The sequence below is a fragment of the Vombatus ursinus genome, unplaced genomic scaffold (assembly GCF_900497805.2).
Source record: "Vombatus ursinus unplaced genomic scaffold, bare-nosed wombat genome assembly UNPS02011613.1, whole genome shotgun sequence".
NCBI classification, from domain to species: Eukaryota; Metazoa; Chordata; class Mammalia; order Diprotodontia; family Vombatidae; genus Vombatus; species Vombatus ursinus.
In genome coordinates this window covers 7,201,192-7,225,333 of record NW_020951391.1, presented here as the reverse complement: position 1 = coordinate 7,225,333, position 24,142 = coordinate 7,201,192, and positions in this window count along the sequence as shown.

Genomic DNA, 24,142 nt, shown 5'->3' with positions numbered 1-24,142 from the left:
TATAGCTAGCTTTGATTACTTTGTCTGAAAACTGCCCGTTAATATCCTTTGATCATTCATCAATTGAGGAATGGCTCTCTATAAGTTTGACTTGGTTTTCTATGCTTGATAAATGAAGTCTTTATAATAAAAAAAACTCACTGTAATTTTTTTTTTCTTTTATCTTTTTTTAGTGAGGCAATCAGGGTTAAGTGACTTGCCCAAGGTCACACAGCTAGTACATGTCAAGTGTTTGGTCTGAGGCCGGATTTGAACTCAGGTCCTCCTGACTTAAGGCCCGGTGCTGAATCGACTGTGCCACCTAACTGCCCCTCACTGTAATTTTTTTCACAGTATTGATTAGCAACTATGTATTTCCCTCCATTCTATTTTCCCCATTTATCCTTCTCTCTCTCTGTCTCTCTGTCTCTCTCTCCTTTCATCCTTTCCATTCTCAGAAGTGTTGTGCTACCAGACACCTACAGTCTCCAGCTGCCAACAATTGAGGCCCCAGCATACAAAACCAGTAACCAAGCCCTTAGCCTCCTGCACGAGGTTCCTGGGACAGTACCCCTGAAGCAGAGATAAACTTTAAAAGACAGGAAAAATAGCAAACAACATGAGCAAGAAGCAACAAAGAAAACAATGACTATAGAGAAGTATCTCAATGATAGGGAAGATCAAAATACAAATTTAGGAGAGGACAACATTGACAATATATCCACATCCAAAACCTCAAAGAGGAATATGGACTGGTCTCAAACCCAAAAAGCCTTCTTGGAAGAGCTGGAGGAGGATTTTAAAAGTCAAATAAGAGAAGTAGAAGAAAAACAATTCCTTCAAAAACACAATTGACAAAATGAAGGGGGAAAAAAACACTGAAGAAAACAACTCCTTAAAAACTCAAATTGGCCAAATGGAAATGAGGTGCAAAAGCTAACTGAAGAAAATAATGTGTTAAAAATTAAAATTGGGAAAGTAGAAGCTAATGGCTTTATGAGATATCAAGATGCAATGAGACAAAATCAAAAGAATGAAAAAAAATCTTAAAATATCTCATTGGAAAAACAACTGACCTGGCAAATAGATCCAGGAGAGATAATTTAAGAATTATTGGTCCACCTGAAAGCTACAATAAAAAAAATAAAATAAAAGAGCTTGGGCAGCATATTTCAAGAAATCATCAGGGAAAACTGCCCTGAGGCATTAGAACCAGAGGATAAAATAGTCATTGAAAGAATCCACCAATGACTTCCTGAAAGAGATCTGAAATTGAAAATGACAAAGAATATTGTAGCCAAATTCCAGAATTATCAGGTCAAGGAGATAATAATGTAAGCTGCTGGAAAGAAACAATTCAAATGCCATGGAATCACAGTCAGGATTATGCAGGACCTTGCATATTCTACATTAAATTATCTGAGGACATGGAATATGATATTCAGCAAGGCAAAGGAGCTTGAATTACAACCAAAGATCAACTACCCAGCAAAATTTAGCATAATCTTTCAGGGGAGGAGATGGACATTCAATGAAATGGAGAACTTTGAGACTTTGCCGATGAAAATATCAGAGCTCAATGGAAAATTTGATCTTTAAATACAAGACTCAAGAGAGACATAAAAAGGTAAACAGGAAATGAAAAAAAAATTCATGTTATTCAATAAGGACAAACTAGCTACATCCCTACATGGGAGAATGTTACTTAAAACTCTTGAAAGCTGTATCTTTATTACAGCATTTAGAAGGAATATACATAGACAGAGGGAGTGGGTTTAACTTGACTTTTATGTGATGATAAAAAACCTAATGAAGTAGTGAAAAATGATTGTGATGGGAGCAGAATAAAGGAGGAGACGGAAAATGGTAAATTACATCAAATGAAGAGGCACAAAGACATATTACAGTAGAAAGAAAGAAGGGAGGGAGGTGAGCATTGTTTGAACTTTGCCCTCGTCAGATTTGGCTCAAGGAGGGCATAACATACTCAGTTAGGTATAGAAATCTATCTTATCCTATAGGCAGTAGGAGGGAAAAGAAGAAAGAAAAAGTAGGAGGGGAAGAAGGGAGGGAAGAAGTAGTAAGGGAAAAAGGGAAGAAAAGCGAGGGGGGCTGATAGAAAAGAGGGCAGATTGAGGGAGGTGGTGGTCAAAAGCAAAACTCTACTGAGGAGGGAAAAGTGGAAAAGGAGAATGAAAAGCATAAATGGAAGTGGGGGGAATAAGATAGAAAGAAAGACACAGATAGTAATCATAACTGTGAATGTGAATGAGATGAACTATCCCATAAAACAGAAGTGGATAGAAGAATGGATTAAGATTGCAGCAACTTAGTATGAAAATAATACACTATGACCAGGTAGGATTTATACCAGGAATGCAGGGCTGATTCAGTATTAGAAAAACTATCAGCATAGTTGACCACATCAACAACTTAACTAGCAAAAATCTCATTATTATCTCAATAGATGCAGAAAAAGGTTTCGTTTTTTTTTTTGTTTTACAAAATACAACACCCTATTAAAAATACTAGAGAGCACAGGAATAAATGGAATCTTCTTTAAAATGATAGGTAGCATCTACCTAAAATAATCATTGTCTGTAATGGAAATAAGCTAGAATCATTTCCAAGAAGATTGGAGGTGAAACAAGGATGTCCATCATCACCACTGTTATTTAATTTAGTACTAGAAATACTAGCTTTAGCAATAAGAAAAAATAAGAAAAATAAGAGAAAAAAGAAATTGAAAGAATTACAGTAGGCAAAGAAGAAACAAAGCTATCATTCTTTGTAGATGATATGACAATATGTTTAGAGAATCCTAGAGAATCAAGTAAAAAACTACTTGAAATAATAAACAGCTTCAGCAACGTTGCAAGATATAAAATAAACCCACATCAATCATTGGCATTTCTTTATATTACCTACAAAGCCCAATAGCAAAAGATAGAAAGTGAAATCCAGTTTAAAGTTACTGCAGACATTATAAAATAATTGGGAATCTACCTGCCAAAACAAATCCAGAAACTATATGAATACAATTAATTACAAAACACTTTTCACACAAAAAAAGTCAGATCTAAATAATTGGAAAAAAAATGGCAGTTGATCAATGAGTAGACTGAGGTAATATAATAAAAATGACAGATATACCTAAATTAATTTACTTATTCAGTGCCATACCAATTAAATGACCAAATATTATTTTCTAGAGCTAGAAAAAAATAATACAACTTGTCTGGAAGAACAAAAGGTCCAGAATATCAAGGGAATTAATGAAAAGAATTCTAGGGAAGGTGGCCTAGCCATACCAGATCTTAAATTGTATTATAAAGCATCAATCATCAAAACTACTTGGTACTGGCTAATCTTAATTTATTGAAAGATGATTCCTAAGCTCTTTTTTTTTTTAAATATGACTTTCTGATAGTCCAATATTCTTAAATTTTCTCTCCTGGACGTATTTTCCAAGTCAGTTTTTTTTTCCAATGAGATCTCTCACACTGTCTTCTATTTTCTTCATTCTTTTGATTTTCTTTGATTGTTTCTTAATGTCCCATAAAGTCATTAGCTTCCACTTGCCCAAATCTAAATTTTAAGGAATTTTCTTCAGTGAGCTTTTGTACCTTCTTTTCCATTTGGCCAATTCTATTTTTTAATGAGTTCTTCTCAGTGAATTTTATATATCTTTATTTTTTTTTCCATTTGGCCAATACTGCTTTTTCAAGGTATCCTTCTCTTCATTGGATTTTTGGGCCTTTTTTTTTTATCATTTGGCTTTTTCTGTTTTTTAAGGTGCTATTTTCTTGAGTATTTTTTGTGCCTCCTTTACCAAGCTGTTGACTCTTTTTTTTCATGTCTTGCATCACTGTCATTTGTCTTCCCAATTTTCCCCACCTATATTACTTAATTTTTAAAGTAGCTTTTGAGCTCTTCCATGCTCTAAGACCAATTCATATTTTTTCTTGCACCCTTTGTATACAGAAATTTTGACTTTGTTGTATTCTGATTCTGTGTTTTGATCTTCCTTATCACCATAGTAACTTTCCATTGTCATATTTTTTTGTGTGTGGGTTTGCTCATTTTCCAGCTGATTTCTTGACTTTTATCTCTGTGCTAAAGTGGAGCTCTGCTCCCCATATGGAGTGGATAATGTCCCAAGCCTTGGTGTTTTTCATGCAGCTGTTTTCAGAAGTAATTCTAGGGTAAGTTTTGGCTCTTCCAAGGTGGCATGATTTAGGGAGAAGTATGTTTCCTACTCTCCTGTACTGTGCACTGGTTTGTGAATGACCACAAACTCTCTTTTCAACCCTGAAACTGTGACCAGGGTCCCTGCTTCCCTGTGTCCACAAGTTCTTTTGTGCTAGTATTCCTCCTCACACTGGGACTAAGACCCAGGACTGCAACTTAAATCCAAGTATAGGCAGTACAACAGAATCCTTCAACTGGTGCCAACAAATAAACCCCTGTAAATCTGCTTCTGACCCATTGTCCAAAACCCTTACTGTCTATGGGCTGAGAGGCTAAGAAACTGCCACTGCTGCTACTGATTCATTCACCCCAAGGCCTGCTCTTAGTTTGCTGGGGCCCAGTCTGTGCTGATAAGTACATGCTCTGGACCATGCTCTTCTCTCACCCTGGTGCTACAGACCTTTCCTGCTGACCTTCTAAGTTGTCTTGGACTGGAAAATTGTTTCACTCCATCTTTTTGTGGATTCTGCTACTCTAGAATTTGTTTTGAGTCATTATTTAAAGGTATGTGGAGGGATTTAATAGAGAGCTTAGATGAGTCCTGTCTTTACTCCACCATCTTGGCTCCATCTCCTCATCTGTCATTTCTTTGTAAAAACTATTTAGCCCTCTTTGTTTCAGCTCATTTCATATTATTGTGCTTCCTACTCTCACTGAATGCATCTTTAGTATCTCAATTAAATACCTGCTCTCAACACAGGAGATAATGGAATATCTAAGCTCTCCTTGTTTCTTTTGATATATTTGGAATGTCAACATGAGCAGTCAACCTTTAAAAAAGAATTTCTGGTGGGGGGGAGAGTTGATAAATATCTTTTAAAGTTTTATATATTACCTTTACATTGAAAAATTCAATTTTTATTCAGGACTTGGACCATATCTCATTTAGTATCATTTCCTGAGTGCACTATTTGCTTTGACTGATTGGTTGAGTTCATAGCATCTTCTTTTATTTAGAGTTTTGTACAGACTAGTGATAGAAGGCATTTTTCCCAGAAGTACTTGGGGCTTTGCTTTGGAGTTCAACTTAACAACACACAAATATGAAGAAATAAAATCATTATTGATTTACAACACAAATAATTATAGATGAACGCAGAAAAGAGCTTTCTAATAGAATTCTGTCAATCAACTCTAGGCACAACTTTTGCATTATGTGTTTGCCGAAATGATATGATGGAACTTGGCTGGTGACATTTGAGTGATAGTGACTTTGATTTCAAAGGAAATGTTTCAGGTTCATTTCATTACCTTAGAAAAGTAAAAGCAAATTTGCCTTATAAAAAGCAATTACTTCTTAGCTGACCAGTGCACAATAGCAATATAAGAGAGATTTCTCATTCTCCTATTCAAATCCTGAACTAGCAAACTAGTGTTTGATTTTACTTTAAGCTAATTTTACCTTGTTTGAATTACAAAACCATTTAATCTTCATAAAGTAGGTTATTACAATGGAGATCATATTGTATTGGTACAGTACTGCAGCAAAGGGACAAACAGGATTTCTTTTTCTTTTAACATAAGGATACTAAATTTTTCTATAGCAACATTTGGCAGGCAACATTGGCAAACTATTCCAGAGATAAATAGGATATGATCAACTTTAAGATTTAGTGCATCCTCAACTGAATATTGTGTAATATTACTTCCATTTAACTAATTGAGATTCTTGTGAATTCATTTAATATGTAGCCATTTTATGGGGGAAATTAATTTCTTTTCTGAGACTCAAGAAAAGCATAAGTGTGCCAGATTCTATTTTAATTACTTTATGTACTCATATATTAAATCTGAATTTCCTTTACTATAACTACTACCTAATCATTAGGTTTCATCAATATTTTCATTTTAATCTTAAATAAGAACATTTAAAGTACTTTAAAATATATATACATCCATTTCTATGCACACAACACATGCACATATGTACATCTATCTATATGAAAGAATATTATATATGTATATATGTACATTATACATAGACATATATGTGTGTTGGTAAATGTTTAACAACTAGCTGTCTCCAAAAATATATATGTGTGATACACTTTTAAATTTTAATCTGTATTATTAAAATTTTTTCCATCACTTTCCTAAGCCTAGACAAAACAATTAATCAAGCTTGGATTTTTAGCATTTGCCAATTTTTGAGGTATATATGCTCCCACCTAAATTTAACAATTAGTTTTCTCAAAACCACTTAATCAAGCTCCATCATAAACCTGCACATACACATGTATATATTCAGTTATTTTTCAGTCATGTCCGATGCTTCCTGACCTTATTTGAGGATTACTTGACAAAGGAGTGGTTTGCCATTTCCTTTTATAGCTCATTTTATAGATAAAGAAATTGAGACAAACTGTTTTAAGTGGCTTGCCCAGGGTCACACAGCTAGTAAGTGTCTTGGGCTGAATTTTAACTCAGTTCCTCCTGATTCCAGACCCAGAATTCTATCTGCTGCATCATCCAGCTGGCTGTCTCACATGTGTGTAAACATACATACATACATATATATGTACTTAAAGAGTGTTAGCTATAGTCACTAAAGTTTTTTTTTCACTTAATATCAAGTCAAATTACTAATTGTTTGAAAACTATTAAAAGCATGATCTTATCTTTGAAAATGGTGGGAAAGATATCTTTGAGAAGAAAAATATTTACACTGTCTATCATAATCCCTGAAGCCTAGATCTAAGATGTACTTAGAAGAACAAATCAAAAGAAACCTTGAAGAAATATAGCTAGGATGTCTAAAGGTTTCTCGCATAAAGATGTTGGAGTGAGGACTGGCACAGTGGACTTGGGTTCAGAAAGACATGGTCTTTCCATGCTCTAATGATCACTGGCAATGGGACCATGGGAACATTGCTTACCCTCTCTGATCCTCAGTGTCCTCATCTTTAAAGTGGGGACAAAATAACACTTTCCCCATAAGGTCAATTAGTTTTAAATGAAATAATGTATGTAAAATACTTTACAAACCTTAAAGTGTTACATAAATAACAGGAATTATGAAACATTAGAAAGAAAAAACATAATGTCATTTACTATATGATCAGGAATGCTTAGGCACATAGAAGGATGATTCCCTCAATAAAACTAAATCCAAACTATATCACTAGGGGAGGTCATGTGAAAAGGATTTAACAGATATAGGATCTTGCACTGTATCAGCTGTTCAATATTTTCATAAGATTTCCTTAAAAAGTAGATGTTACTGGTTTGAAGATAATAAGAATACTTATGTATCAAAATACTAAGTCCCAAAGAGAAAACTACATTTTCTCTCTCACAGTGATGAGGGGTGGGAGTTTGGAGCAAGGATGTATGTGGGAAAAATGTATTTAAAATCATGTATATTTTCAGGTTATTTTACTCCAAGTCAAAATCAAACAATGTCTGGACTAAAAGGTAGCTTAAATGAAATCTCACATAAGGAAAGATTAAAATCTGTGAATTAAGTCATATGCTACTTAGAGTCAAAAAGTAGAGGTTTGTTTTGTATGACTTCAGTTGCAGTCAATTTTTGTCCATTGAATGACAAATATCAGTAAATTAGGAAGAGATAGAGAAATCTGTCATGAAGGGATAAGAAATGACAGGTAAAACTGATTATTATCTGCATAAGAACAACAAAAAAGACAAATCTTAGTTACAAATGGTATCTGAGTGGCATCATATAAATAGTAAATAACAAGGGGGACAAAAAATAATTCAGTGATAAACATACATTCACCAGAGAGAAGAGAGTGTAAATCACTTAAATTGAGCACAAGGAGTCCAATGGGATAAAAAAGGAATGAAAAGAAGACAGTGAAATTTCAGTGGGGAAAATGTGAATAGCGCTTTAGTCAGAGCAGGAGAAGTCTATGATCAATTGTTAGGAATGTAAGAGGTGTACTGAAAATATCCCAAGTAGAGATTCATGACTAGGAAGGAGAGGAGGTGATTACATATGGGCTGAGGAAGACACTTCGTTGTTGCAATTCTCACCAAAGCAAAATTACAAAAGGTGTTACTGTACTGATAAAATCAGTCTTCACAGTGCATGCATACGATAACATATACATATAATATATAAAGTCAAATACTAAGTTGGTTGAAAGCTATCAGAATAACTATCTTTTGATGTATATAGAGAGATATAGATATATAGATATTAGAAATATATAACATATACATATTAGATATCCAATATGTCTATATATAGTACAATAAAATATAACTTGTCAACAAAAATTTATTAAACATCCACTATGTGCTTAATTAACACTGAGCTAATTGCTGAAAATGGTGCTAGAGTCCTGCATTCCATTCCCACCTTTGATACTTATTACTGGGTAACTGTGGCAGTTATTTGATCTAACTGGGTCTCATTTTTAAAATGAAAGAATTCAAACTGATAACTTTTGAGGTCTCTCACAACTTTATATCTATGATACTTTAATCAGTGTATTCATTTCAAAACTAATCAGGAGAAATGGAGGATTTTTTCATCATTTGACACCCAGATATTCCAAAAATATGGTTACAGATACAAAAACAAAATATTCTCTATTCTCAAGGTATATTAGGCTTAGCCTGGATGATCTCTAAGGTTTTTCCTAGTTTAACACTCTAAGATGATTTAGGATTCACCAAATAGAAGTTTGGGTTTCTCATAAACTAATACTGAAATCATATATTCTATGTAACTATAGGAATCCTTAACCAATCAGAATGGCATCATTCCTTCCAATTCTGTAACAACTTCCTAGTTCTCATAAACTAATACTGAAATCATATATTCCATGTAACTATAGGAATCCTTGACCAATCAGAATGGCATCATTCCTTCCAATTCTGTAACAACTTCCTAGAAGTGTTAAAAAAACACTTTGAGCCAATATCAGTGCTGCCTTACTACTGAGGGAGGATGAGATTGATAGATTTCTTGGAGGTTTAAGCTGCAATAGGGCTACTGCTGATCATGTGTCTGAACTAAATCCAGCATTAATATGACAAGCCTTTGGGAATGGAAAGTCAGCATACTGTCTAGGGAAGTGTGACCCTGCTCAGATTAAGGGGAAAAAAAAACAGGTTAAACTTTGTGTCATGTTTAGCATTGGAAGAAGGCCTGTGAGTCACTATTGCATTTCTAGCCTGGGCACGACAAGCAGAATCTTGAAAACAAAACAAAACAAAAAGGAAAAAAAAGTCTTAAAAAAAACTCAACAACCCTCTAGAGGCAATTAAGAAAGCAGGATTGCATGATGGAAAGAATTTTTACTCTTGAGACTAGCGGACCTCAATTCAAATCCTGCCTTCCAGTGTGTTCCTACATAAGTCACTTAGATCACTGAAACTTCATGAGTTTTTTGTACATAAAATGGAGTTGGAATAGATGGCATTTCTAAGATGCCTTCTAGCCTTAGATCTATGACCTGTTAATCTGTGAAAGACATTTTTGTTCTTTAATCATCTCACAAAATCTAAAGGAATAAGAAAATATGAATTAATGTGGCACAAAGGAAAGAATAATTGATCCCAATTTGGAGGAATCACAGAATTTGAGAAATGAAAGTGAATCCAGTTGCCGTCCAATCCATCCCATGTATTCAAGAAAACCCCATCATAACATCACCAACACATGATTTTACAACTTATGCTTGAAGACCTCCAAGAAAGAGGAAATCAGCAAGTCTCTAGGTAGCCCTTTCTTTCCCTAGACTTTTCCAGTTGTTCTGAATTTCTTACTGAGATTGAGTCCAAATGTGACTCCATTCAACCTCTATGAATACTCCAGGTTTTGTTCTCTAAGGAAAAACATCCTCAGGTCAAATCAGATTCATTCCAATTTGCCCTTTCCCTATGTGACCTTGAGAAAATCATGTGACTTCTGTTAAATTCAGTTTTCTGCTCGTAAAATGTAGGTATTAGAATAAATGACTACTAAATAATTCAATTTTATAATCCCTTTATTGCATAGTCATTATTAAGATTTTATGGAGCTATGGGCTTAAGGATATAGATTATAACTTCTTTATAGTTTTATTTTGTTTCAGCTATTCTTGGTCCCAATTTCAGTACTCTTTAGCCAACCTGGTAAAAGTCTCTCCAAGAATACATAGGAAGCAGTTGGTGGCTAAGTGAATAGAGTGTTGAGCCTGGAGTTAAAATTTAACCTATGTTAAAATTCAGCATCAGACATTTGCTGGCCATGTGACCCTGGGCAAGTTACTAAACCCCTGTTTACCTCAGTTTTATCAACTGCCAAATGTGGATAATAATACCATCTGCCCTGAAAGTTGTGAAGATCAAATGATATAACACTTGTAAAAAGTACTCGGCATGGTGCCTGAAACATAGTAGGTACTATATAAATACTTATTGCCTTTGCCTTCCTGGGAAACTTCTATAGTTGAAATATTCCCCTCTTGGTAGGACTTGCTAGAATTTATGCTGTAACAGTATAGCTTTAGCAACCTAGAATGACCACAAATTGCATGATGAAGGATCAATGTGAAGGTCTAGGTGACTATGGTATAACAATCCCTGATCTACTGATTCTTTAACATACAGTAAAAAGTTTCTATGGGTAATTTGGGTATAATCATGAAAAATCTCTAATGAAGAAAATACATTTATTAAGCTCCTAGTGTATGTAATGCATTGCACTAAGCATTTTGAAAGTATTATTTAATGCAATCCTCATTATAGCCCTGAGAGAGATGCCATTATTATCCCTATTTTATAGTTGATAAAACAATGTTAAATAGAAGTTAAATTACTTGCCTAGAGTCACACAACTAGAAAAGTCAGATTTGAACTCAGGTCTTTTAGGCTCAAGGCCAAGCTATCAAACCATTGTGCTACCTAACTGCCAAAGTATCCAGGACTTAATCAAGCATTAAAGTGAATGCTGGTACCTACTTAAATGTTCCATACAACAAATCTGCGTTCCACAGCATCTGAGAAGTGTTTCTATTGGTGGTATTTTTGAAGCTTTTTACAGAGCATTGATCCCCTTAGAAATCAATGTATGTCACTATGACAGAAAAAGCCATGCATATTGCACCTAGTACAGTGATTTCCTGCAAATATTTTGCAAGGTGTGTGATATTTATCAAAAGAGAGGCAGGTGAAAAAGTGTAAATACACTAGTTCAGAGCTATGAGTAGCAGTATAGGAACCAGAGTCAAGTGATACAAAATACACCTTCGATTCATTTGCAAGAATAGTAATAGTGATTGTGAAAGAGATACCAGGACATTAAGAGATATTAATTGGAAGATGGTAAAGAGGGAAAGGGAGTAGAGTTATGACATGTTGGGAAGAAGCTCACCATGCATGACTTATGTGGTAATTTATTTTAATTAATTATGTGCTAAGCTCTTTTGGTTGTTGCTTTCATTTTTTTTTTTGAAAAACACAATACAATTAATTTATTTTTCTCGATTAATAGCATTTTTTCTAATTACGTGTAAAGAGAATCTTCAACATTCACTTTTATAAGATTTTGAGTTCTAAATTTTTCTCCTTCTCTCTCTCCCCTTTCCCAAGAGTATAAGCACTATGATATAGGTTATACATTTACAATCACATGAAATGTATTTCCACATTAGCCATGTTGTGAAAGAATAAGAACTGAAGGGGAAAACCAAGAGGAAGAAAAAAACAAACCAAAAACATGAAAATACTATACTTTAATCTACATTCAGATTCCATAGTTCTTTCTCTGGATGTGGATAGCATTTTCCATCAGAAAGTTTTTGGAATTTTCTTGGATCACTGGATTGTTGAGATGAGCTGCCTATTATACTTGATCATCACACAATGTTGCTCTTATTATATACAATATTTTTTGGTTCTACTGACTTCACTCAGTATCATTTGATGTCTTTCCAGATTATTCTGAAATCTGCCTGCTCATTGTTCCTTAAAGTACAATAGTATTCCATTACATTTATATAGCACAACTTTTTAAGCCATTCCCCAATTGATGAGCATCCCCTCTATTTCTAATTCTTTGCAACCCCCCAGAAAAAGAGCTGCTGTAAATATTTTTTGGTACATGTGAGTCCTTTTTCCATTTTTATGACCTCTTTGGGATACAGACCTAGAAGTGGTATTGCTGTATCAAAGGATTTGCAGTTTTATAGCCCTTTGGGCATAGTTTAATTCCTCTCCAGAATGGTTGTATCAGTTTACAATTCCACCAATAATTCATGTGTCCAAATTTCCCACATCTGCAACATTTATCATTTTCCTTTTCTGTCATATTAATCAATCTGATAGGTGTGAGGTAGTACCTCTGAGTTGTTTTAATTTGCAATTCTCTAATCAATAGTAATTTAGAGCATTTTTATGTGACCACAGATAACATTAATTTCTTCATCTGAAAAATTCATGCTCATACCCTTTAACCATTTTTTAAAATTGGAGAATGACTTGTATTTTTATAAATTTAACTCAGTTCTCTATATTTTTGAGAAATAAGACCTTTATCAGAAACAGTGACTATAAACATTATTTTCCATGTTTCTGCTTTCCTTCTAATCTTGGTTGCATTGGCTTTGTTTGTACAAAAGTTTTTAAATTTAATGTAATCAAAATTATCCAATTTACATTACATAATATTTCTATCTCTAGTTTGGTCATAAATTCTTCTCTTCTCCTTCGATCTGACTACTAAACTATTTCTTGCTCTCCTAATTTGTTTATGATATCACCCTTTATATCTAAGTCATGTACCCATGTTAAACTTATTTTGGTTTATGGAATGTGATGTTGGTCTATGCCTAATTTATGTCATATGATTTTCCAATTTTCCCAGCAGTTTTTTTTTAAATAGTGAACTTTTATCCCAGAAACTGGAGTCTTTGGGTCTATCAAACAGTAGATTATTATAATTCATTACTGTGTCTTATGTAACTAACCTATTCCACTGAGCCAGCACCAAATAGTTTTGATGACTGTTGCTTTATAATATAATTTTAGATCTTGTACAGCTAGGCCACTTTCCTTTGACTATTTTGGATTAATACCTTAGATATTCTTTTTTTTAATTACTGAAACAAATGCACAATAAGAAAAGAAAAATAAACATATTACAAACTTAAATATTGAAACTTAAATACATGATAAGAAAAGGGAAAAAACATGTCATGCCCAGGAGAACATTAGACAGAATTCAAAATATATAACAATAGATTTCCATTTTAAGAAAGTATATATAATAAGTATCATGAGTAGTGTTTAGAGCTCTGTTTTTGCTTTCTTATTAGTTTTCTTTTGTTCTCTGCTTTGCACTTTTTACTTTGTTCTTTTTCCCCCTCTCCCACCCCAAATGCTACAATTAACCACGGATATATTTATATGTAGATGTATAGATACACACATACTTATACACATACACATACATGTTTACATACATACATAGAGACTTATTCTTTACCTAACAAATTCTACTTCTGATCTTTATTTTTATATTTGTTTGTATCTCTTATTTCCTATCCCTCCTAATTCTTCTACTTTACTTCTGCCATCTCCCTTGCCCTCCTCATACTTAACCTATCCCCCCTCCAAGGATCTCTCCCTTTTCCTTCCATTCCCCTAAATCTAAACACCCTTCTATACCACCCTTTAGCCTATTCCATCACTCTCTAGAGATCTCTCTTTTGTCCTCTCCCCACTCCATATTTTTAGCATTTTATTTCTTTCTGAATTTAGAATACTTTTAAACTCTTCTAGATATATGTATGTATGTATGTATTGTTCCCTCTTGAACCAATTCCCAATGAAAGTAGGCTTCCAGAACTAACAGCCCTCCTCTTCCATCTAATTCTTCTCTTGTCAGTTCTTCCTCTTGCACCTCATTTGTATAAGATAAGTACTCTTTTTATCTGTTATTAAATGATTTTAGTTTTTAAATTCATATCATATCCCAATCTTTCTTATGAACTACCAATTACTAATAACAAACTTGGAAATATATTTTACATACATAAACAGTAAAGTTTGTCCTTTTTGAGTCCCTTGTAATGAGTCTTTAGTATGTACCTTATATCTCACTTGGCTCTTGTATGTCAAATCTTCTATTAAGTTCAGGTATATTTTTTAACAAAGTCCTGAAAGTCTGACAGTTTATTAAATGTTGATTTTTTTTCATTCAGGATTATATTTAGTTTTGTTGGGTATGATATTTTCAACCAGAATTCAGTTCTTTTGCTCTTCAATACATAGTTTTCCAAAATCTGCAGTCTTTTAGGGTTACTGCTGTTAGGTCTTGTGTGATTCTAATTGTGGCACCACCATATTTATATTGTTTTTTTATTTTTTCTTGTTGCTCATAATATTTTATCCTTGAGCTGGGGGTTTCAGAATTTGACTATAATATTCCTATGGGTTTTCCTCATAGAATCTCTTTCATGTGGTTATCATCAGTAGATTTTTTTTTTCTATTTCTGCTTTCCCCTCTTATTCTAATGCTTTAGGACAATTTTCTCTAATTATTTCTTGTATTATTGTATCAAGATTATCTTTCTGATCATAGCTTTCAGGTAGTCTGAGGATAACATGTTTTCTCTTCTTAATCTGTTTTCCAGATAAGTTGTTTTTCTTGAGATGTTTCACATTGTCTTCTATTTTTCATTCTCTACATTTTGTTTTATTATGTCTTGACCTCATAGCTTTACTGACTTCCCCTTCCCCAATTCTAATTTTCGAGGGTACTCTTGATATTCTTGACCTTTTGTTCTTCCAGATGAATTATGTTATTATTTTTTCTAGCTTTATAAAATAATTTCTGAGTAGTTCTGAAATAATTTTTGAGTAGCTGTATTGTTATGACTCTGAATAAGTAAATTCATTTAGTTAGAATTCTCATTTTTATTATATTAGGTTGGCCTACACATGAGCAATTGATATTTTTCCAATTGTTTACATTTTACTTTATTTGTGTGAAAAGTGTTTTGTAATTGTGTTCATGTAGTTCCTGGGTTTGTCTTGGAGGGAGGACTCCCAACATTTTTACATTTTCTACAGTTATTTTAAAAGGACTTTCTCTTTCTATCTCTTCTTGCTGAGCTTTGTTGGTAATATATAGAAATGCTGATGATTTATGTGGGTTTATTTTATATCCTGCAACTTTGTTAAAGTTTTTAATTATTTCAAGTAGTTTTTTAGTTGATTCTCTAGGATTCTCTAAGTATACCATCATATCATGTTCATATCACTGTCTATTCTAATTCCTTCAATTACTTTTTCTTCTCATATTGCTAAAGCTAGCATTTCTAGTACAATATTGAATAAAAGTGGTGATAATGGACATCCTTGTTTCATCCCTTACTGTGCTGGGAAAACTTCAAGCTTATCCCCATTAGAGATAATGTTTGCTGATAGGTTTTAGATAGATACTATTTATCATTTTAAGGAAAACTCCCTTTATTACTTTGCACTTCAGTGTTTTTAATAGGAATGGGTGCTGTGTTTGGTCAAAAGCTTTTCCTGCATTTATTGAGATAATAATATGATTTCTGTTGATTTTGGCATTTATATGGTCAGTTATGCTAATAATTTTCCTAACATTAAACCAGTTCTGCATTCCTAATATAAATCTTACCTAGTCATAGGGTATTACCCTCATGATAATCTGTAATTGCTGTAATCAATTTGCTAATATTTCATTTAAAATTTTTGCATCAATATTCATTAGGGAAATTAGTCTATAATTTTTCTTTGTTTTGGCTCTTCCTGGCATGATATTTGTGTCATAAAAGTTCAGTAGATCTACTTCTTTGCCTATTTTCCCAAATAATTTATATTGTAAAATATTTTTTTTTCTTTAAATGTTGGTAGAATTCATTTGTAAATCCATCTGGCACTGGAAATTTTTTTTTCTTAGGGAGTTAATTAATGACTTTTTAAATTTATTTTTTTCTAACATGGGGTTATTTAAGTATTTTATTTCCTCTTCTATTAATCTAGGCAATTTATATTTTTTAAATATTCATTATTTCACTTAGATTGTCAGATTTATTGGCACACAGCTGGACAAAATACCTCCTAACTCGTGCTTTAATTTCCTCTTTATTGGTGGTGCAATCATTCTTTTCATTTTTGACACCAATAATTTGTTTTTTTTCTTACTTTTTTAAAACCAAAAGTTATCTATTATACTTTTTCATAAAACCAACTCTTATTTTTATTTATTAATTCAATAGTTTTCTTACTTTCAATTTTATTAATCTCTCCTTTGATTTTCAGAATTTCTAATTTCATATGTAATTGGGATTTTTAATTTGTTCTTTTTCGAGCCTTTTTAGCTGCATGCCCAATTTATTTATCTTCTCTTTCTCTATTTTATTCATTTAAGCACTTGACAATAAAAAAAAATTTCCCAGGACTGCTTTGGCCACATCCCATAAATTTAAGTATGTTATCTAGTTATTGTCATTTTCTTTAATTAAATGATTGTTTCTATGATTTGTTGCTTGACCTGCTATTCTTTAGGATTAGATTTTTAGTTCACAATTAACTTTTAATCTATCTTTCCATGGCCCTTTATTACATCTAACTTTTATTGCATCATGATCTAAAAAGGATGCATTTAATATTTCTGCCTTTCTGCATTTGATTGTGATGTTTTGATGCCCTAATATATGGTTAATAGTTGTGTAGGTGCCATGTATTGCTGAGAAAAAGGTATATTTCTTTCTATACCCATTTGATATTCTCCAGAAGTCTATCATATGTAACTCTTCTAAAATTCTATTCACGTCCATAACTTCATTGTTGTTTGTTCTGTAGTTAAATTTATCAGGTTCTGAGGGGGGAGGTTGAAGTCTTCCACGAGTATAATTTTGTTGTCTTTTTTTTCCTGTAAATCACTTACGTTGTCATTTTAGAATTTGAATGCTATACCACATGGTACATACATGTTTGCTGTTGATATTAATTCTTTGTTTATGGTTCTTTTAGCAGGATGCATTTTCCTTCCTTATCTCTTTTAATTAGATCTATGTTTGCTTTGTCTGAGATCAGGATTGTTATTCCTGCTTTTTTTTTCTTACTTCCACTAAAGAATAATATATTCTGTTCTAGCCTTTTACCTTTACTCTGTGTATACCTCTCTCCTTTGAATGCATTTCTTTTAAATAACACGTTGTAGGATTCTGCTCTTTAATCCACTCCACTCTCTGCTTCCATTTTATGGGAAAGTTCAACTCATTCACATTCACAGTGATGCTTACTGTTTATTTCCCCCCATCCTATTTTTACCTCTGTTTCTTTCTCCTTTCAGGCTGTTGTTACTCACCCATGTTTTGCTTCTGAACACAATCTCCCACAATCTACCCTCCTTTCTATCAGCCTTCCTTCCCTTTTCTTTCCCTTTTCCCCTCCTATTTGTATCCTCCCTTCTGCCCTCCCTTCTATCAGGCCCCTACTTCTTTTTCTTTCCCTCTCCCCTTCCTACTTCCCTGTAGGGTAAGATAGATTTCTCTACTTAATGGATTGTGTATGTTATTCCTTCTTTGAGCCAAATCTGATGACAATAAGGTTCAAACAATGCTCGCCCCTTCTCTTCTTTCCCTGCACTGTAAAAGGTCTTTCATGCCTCTTCATGTGATATAACTTACCCCACTTTGCCTCCCCCTTTCTTCTTTCAGTGCAAACTTTTTTTCTCCTCTTAATTATTTTTCTAATTATCACATAAAAGTCAACTTACCACACCCTCTGTCTAACTACACTCTTTATAAATGCCCTAATAGAGATACAGTTAAGAGCTGCAAGTATTATCTTCCCATGCAGGTATGTAAATAGTTTAACTTTATTCAATAACACTTTTTTTTAATTTCCTATATATCTTTTTATGCTTCTCTTAAATCTTGTATTTAGAGATCAAATTTTCTGTTCAGCTCTGTTCTTTTCCTCAGGAAAGTTTGAAAGTCCCCTGTTTCATTGAACATACAACTTTTCCCCTGAAATATTATGCCCAATTTTGCTGGGTAGCTGATTCTTGGTTATAATCCAATTTCCTTTGCCTTCTGGAACATTATATTTCACATCTTCCATTCCTTTAATGGAGAAGCTGCTAAGTGCTGTGTAACGCTGATGGTTTCTCTTTGATATTTGGTTTGTTTCTTTATGGCTGTTTGCAATACTTTTTTCCTTGCCCTGATAATTCTGGAATTTGGCTACAATATTTCTTGGAGTTTTCATTTTGGGATCTCTTTCAGGAGGTGATTGATGGTTTCTTTCAATGACTATTTTACTTTTTGCTTCTAGGATGTCAGAGCAGTTTTCCTTGAAATTTCTTGAAAGATGCTATACAAGCTCTTTTATTGTTTGGTTTGGTTTTTGATCATGGCTTTCAGGTAGTCCAATAATTCTTAAATTATTTCTGCTGGATCTACTTTCCAATCAGTTGTTTATCCAATGAGGTATTTTTCATTTTCATCTCTTTTTTTCATTTTATTGGTTTTCTTTGATTGATTCTTGCTGTCTCACAGAGTCATTAGCTTCCACTTGCCCAATTTTAATTTTTAAGGAATTATTTTCTTCAGTTAACTTTTGTACCTCCTTTTCCATTGGAAGTTCTACTTTTTAAGAAGTTGTTTTCTTCAATGGATTTGTCCCCTAATTTGGCCAATTCCAGTTTTTAGGGAATTGTTTTCTTCAATCAATCTTTATCCTTCCTTTTACAAGCTGTTGACTCTTTATTCACAATTCTTTTATATACCTCTCATTTCTTTTCCCAATTTTTCTTCTACTCTATCATTTCATCATTAAAACCTTTTTTGAGCTCTTCCAAGAAGACTCTTTGGTTTTTGAACAAATCCATATGCCCCCTTGAGTTTTCATATATAGGTATTTTGACTTTGTTGTCCTTTTATGAGTTTGTGTTTTTATCTTCCCTGTCACCATAGTAGTTTTCTACAGTCAGGGCTCTTTTTTGTTTTTGTTCATTTTTAGCCTATTTCATGACTTTTAAAGTTGAGCTTCAGTTCTGGAGGACAAGGGACAAACTTCATGTGCTGGGGGCCAGAGGCCTTGGCATTGACTTTCTGCACTGGAGCCTCAATTGCTGGCAGCTTGCCCACTGCTCTCGGGTGGCCACGTCTAATCATGCTTGTTGTGCCCTGGGGTCCCTGGCTGGCAATTTGTCTTCTGTGCTGTGACTAGAGGCCTCATACCTGGCCTGCTGTGCCACTGGCCTTCTGAGCCAGGACCAAGGATCTTTGGTTGCTGATTTGTCCTGTGGTTAAGATTCTTCTGCTGGCTTGCCTGGACACCTTCTGCACTGGACCATGCTCCCCTTTTACTCAAGTTAGACAGACCTTTCCTGAAGTCCTTCTAAGTTATCATAAGCTGGAAAGGCATCTTACTTCATTTTTGGTAGGTTCTGTCACTCCAAAATCTTTTTTTTCACATTTACTTTTTTAATTATTGCTATGGTTACCAAAGGAACTTTGATCAAAAGATCATGTAAATGGATTACATACTGTGATACCATGCTCCCACACTTGTGCATCAGTGAAAACCTGAGCATGGTCAAGACAATAAATCTAATCTTAAAATTTCAGCAAATTTTCCAAGAATCTATTTTTTGCATGTGAAAACAATTTTAACATCTATTTTTAAAACATTAAGTTCCAAATTTCTCCCTTCCTCCCTCCTCACCCACCCTCATTAAGAAGGCAAGCAATTTGATACAGGTTACACATGTGAAGTCATGCAAAACACTTCCATAGTACTCATGTTGTGAAAAATTAAGTATATTTCCCTTAATCCTATCCTGCCCCCATTTATTCTATTCTCTCTTTTGACACTGTCCCTCATTAGAAGTGTTGGCTTCTAATTACCCCCTCCCCCAATCTGCCTGCCCCTCTATCACTCCCCTGCTCTCCTGTTCCCTTCCCCCCCATTTCCCTGGAGAGTAAGATAGATTTCCATATCCAATTGAGTGTGTATGTTATTCCCTTATTAAGCCAAATCCAATGATAATAAGATTCACTCATTCCCTCTCACCTTCCCCCATTTCCCCTCCACTGTAAAAGTCTTTTCTTGTCTATTGTAAGTGAAATAATTTACCCCATTCTACCTCTCCCTTTCTCCTTGTATAATCCTTTCTCACCCCTTAATTTTATTCTCCAGATATCACCCCTGCATCTTCAACTCACCCTGTGCTCTCTCTCTCTCTCTCTCTCTCTCTCTCTCTCTCTCTCTCTATTTATACATATATTTTTCCCAACTACCCTAATACTGACAAAGGTCTCATGAATTACAAATATCATCTTTCCATGCAGGAATGTAAACAGTTCAACCTTAATAATTCCCTTATGATTTCTCTTTCCTGTTTACCTCTTCATGTTTCTCTTGAGTCTTGTATTTGTAAATCACATTTTCTATTCAGCTCTGGTCTTTTCATCAAGAATGCTTGAAAGTCTTCTATTCCAGTGAATGTCCATTTTTTCCCCTGAAGGATTATACTCAGTTTTGATGGGTAGGTGATTCTTGACTCTAATCCTATCTCCTTTGCCTGTGGAATATCATGTTCTGAGGCCTCCAGTTCCTTAAAGTAGAAGCTGCTAAATCCTGTGTTAGCCTAATTGAGTACCCACAGTACTGGAATTGTTTCTTTCTGGTTGCTTGCAAGATTTTCTTATTGACCTGGGAACTCTGGAATTTGGCTACAATATTCCCAGGAATTTTCCTTTGGGGATCTCTTTCAAGAGGTGATTGGTAAATTCTTTCCATTTCTATTTTACCCTCTGGTTCTAGAATATCAGGGCAGTTTTCCTTGATAATTTCTTGAAAGATGATGTCTAGGCTCTTTTTTTGATCATGGATTTCAGGTAGTCTGATAGTTTTTAAATTATCTCTCCTAGATCTATTTTCCAGGTCAGTTGTTTTTCCGATGAGATATTTCACACTGTCTTCTATTTTTTCATTCTTTTGGATTTGTTTTACAATGTCTTGATTTCTCCTAAAGTCACTAGCTTCCAATTTCTCCATTCCAATTTTTAAGGAAGTATTTTCTTCAGTGAGCTTTTGGACTTCCTTTTCCATTTGGCCAATTTTTCTTTTGAAGGCATTCTTCTCTTCATTGACTTTTTGGATCTCTTTTCCATTTGGGTTAGGCTACTTTTTAAGGTGTTATTTTCAGTAATTTTTTTGGGGGGGGTCTCCTTGAGCAAGCTGTTGACTAGTTTTTCATGATTTTCTTGCATTACTCTCATTTCTCTTCCCAGTTTTTCCTCTACTTCTCTTATTTGCTTCTCAAAAATCTTTTTGAGCTCTTCTATGACCTGGGATTGATTCATATTTTCTTTGAGGCTTTGGATGTAGGAGCTTTGACTTTGTTGTCTGCTTCTGGTTTTATATTTTGATCTTCTTTGACACCAAGGAAAGATTCTATGGTCTGACTTTTTTGTGCCTTTATTTGTTCATAATCCCAGGCAATTCCTTGAGTTTTAAACTCTTTGTTAAGGTAGGGGTCTGCTTCCAGTCTGGAGAATGTACTTTCCCAAGCTTCAGGGGTTTTGTGTAGCTGTTTTCAGAGATACTTCTAGGGACTTGTAAGTTTTCAGGTCTTCCAAGATGGTATGATCAAGGGTGAGGTGTTTACTCCTTTCCTGGCCTGTGCTCTGGTCTATGAGTGATCACAAGCACTCTTTTCTGCCTTGGAATTGTGAGGAGGATTCCCTCTCCATAGCCACCACAAGCTCCACCATGTCAGCACTCCTCCTCGCTCCAGGACCACCACCCAGAACTGTGACCCAGATCCAAGCAAAGGGAAAGCAAGAGAATCCTGCCTCAGCACCAGCAAAGAGATCCTTACAATCCCTCTCTGATCAGCCACTCAGTGCCCCCTCAGTCTGTGGGCCAAAATCTCCAGAAGCAGCCACCATCTCGGAGCCATGTGTGGGGACTGTGGCTGGGACCAAGTTTCTCTCTCACCATGGTCATAGACTTTTCCTACTGAGCTTTTAAGTTGTCTTTGGTGTCTGTGGGTTAAGGAATCTGGAAACTGCCACAGCTGCCCATGATTCAGTTCTCTGAGGCCTGCTCCAGCTTCACTGAGTCCTGTTTTGCCTACACGTCTACATCAAACTGTGTTTCTCTCCCAGGCCAGTGTGATAGACCTTTCTAATGAACCAGTCATATTGTCTTGGACTGGAAATTTGTCTCACTTTGTCATTTTGAGCATTCTGCTGCTCTAGAATTTGTTTAGAGTCATTTTTACATGTATTTGGAGAGGCTTGGGGGAAAGCTCAAGCAAGTCATAGCTTTTTACTCTACCATCTTGGCTCTGCCTCTCTAGAATCTTTTTAGAGGCTTAATTTAATGTTGTTTTTGAAGAAAATTGGAGAGAACTGAGGTAATTTGCTGACTTTTCTCTACTATCTTGGCTATACCTCTGTTGTTTTAATTTTTTTTCTTTTGGAAAAAGACAAGTAGGTGGAAAGGTATATAGAGTACTGGGTCTGAAGTGAGACAGATCTAATTTAAAACCCAGACTCACATGCTTTCTATCAGTGTGACATTGGGCAATTCCTTTAACCCCCATTTGCCTCTTTTTCTCACCTGTCAAAATGGAGAAAACAACATCACCTACCTTACATTGTTGTTGTGAAGATCAAATGAGATAATATTTATAAAGTACTTATTACAATACATGACACATAGTAGGCATTTAATAAATGTTTCTCCTCTCCTTCCATGGTGCCAAAAAAAGTGAGGATTAACAGGACCCTAGAATGTCATATCCTTGAACAACACTCCAGTTGCTTCACCCTAGTTGCAGTTCTGGAATTCAACCTCATCTTAAATTCAACCTACATGAAATATCAATAAAATAAAATACATAAATAACCATTTGATGCACATGTTTTAATAATGAGTGAGTAGCATGCTTTCTTTTTGTATATATGAGAATAGCTCATTGTCATTTGACTGTTATTTTCTTAAATGCTTGATCATATTCAGCTCTGTCACAACCATTCTCCATGGACTGCTCATTCAATTTTTCACCTACAGTGTCAGGAGTGTCAGGATATTGAAAACTGCAAATCAACAATGATAATTTAAGATTATTTTCAATGACACATCAGTCTTTGTAGGGAATATTTGAGGAGGAAGGAAATTTTTTTTAGGGGTAGGAATATGGAAAGGAAAATCCTTACATTTACACCAAGCTAGGTAAGTTGAGGAAAAAGAAAAACGGGCAAAAATATTCTCATCAGTCTCTTTATGGAATTGGTTTGTTGCTGTACTTTTTTCATATCTGTCAGCAGCCATAAAGCACTTACTTGTAGTCTGCAGGACATTTTATTGACAACTTTAAAGAGGGAGGATGAGGATGTCTCTTAGATGAATTGATATTTAATAAGTTGTATTAGTAGTTTAATGCTCCGTCCCCTTATTACTATCATTTGACTCTAATAAAACAACAACAAAAGAATTAAAGATACAAATCCTGTTCCATATCTTTCTATATCTATTATTCATTTAAAATTTTATTCTATTGCATCTTAGTCATTATATGGAAAAAGCAAAAGGTGAATTTTGAATTAATAAAACATAGCTTAGGGTCTATACTGATTTTTTAAAAAGATATGGAGTGCATTGGCATTTTCCTTAAAGGACTTCCCAATAAATATTACATCATTACTTAAGAATTTGACTTAGTAAAACAAGTGGTCAACATTAAGTCTGACATAAGAATTTTTCAAGAAAGTGTGATGTAATAAAATTAGCTTTAGACATGTATTTTGCAAGAATAGAACAATGAATATTTCTGCCTTACAAATCAAGAGTTCTCATGCCTCACCATCCTATGCTAGTTACTATATGTTACATTGGCTTAAAGTTTGCCCTGAAAAAAGTATTTAGGAAAGTTCTTGAGTGTTAGTACAATAAAATA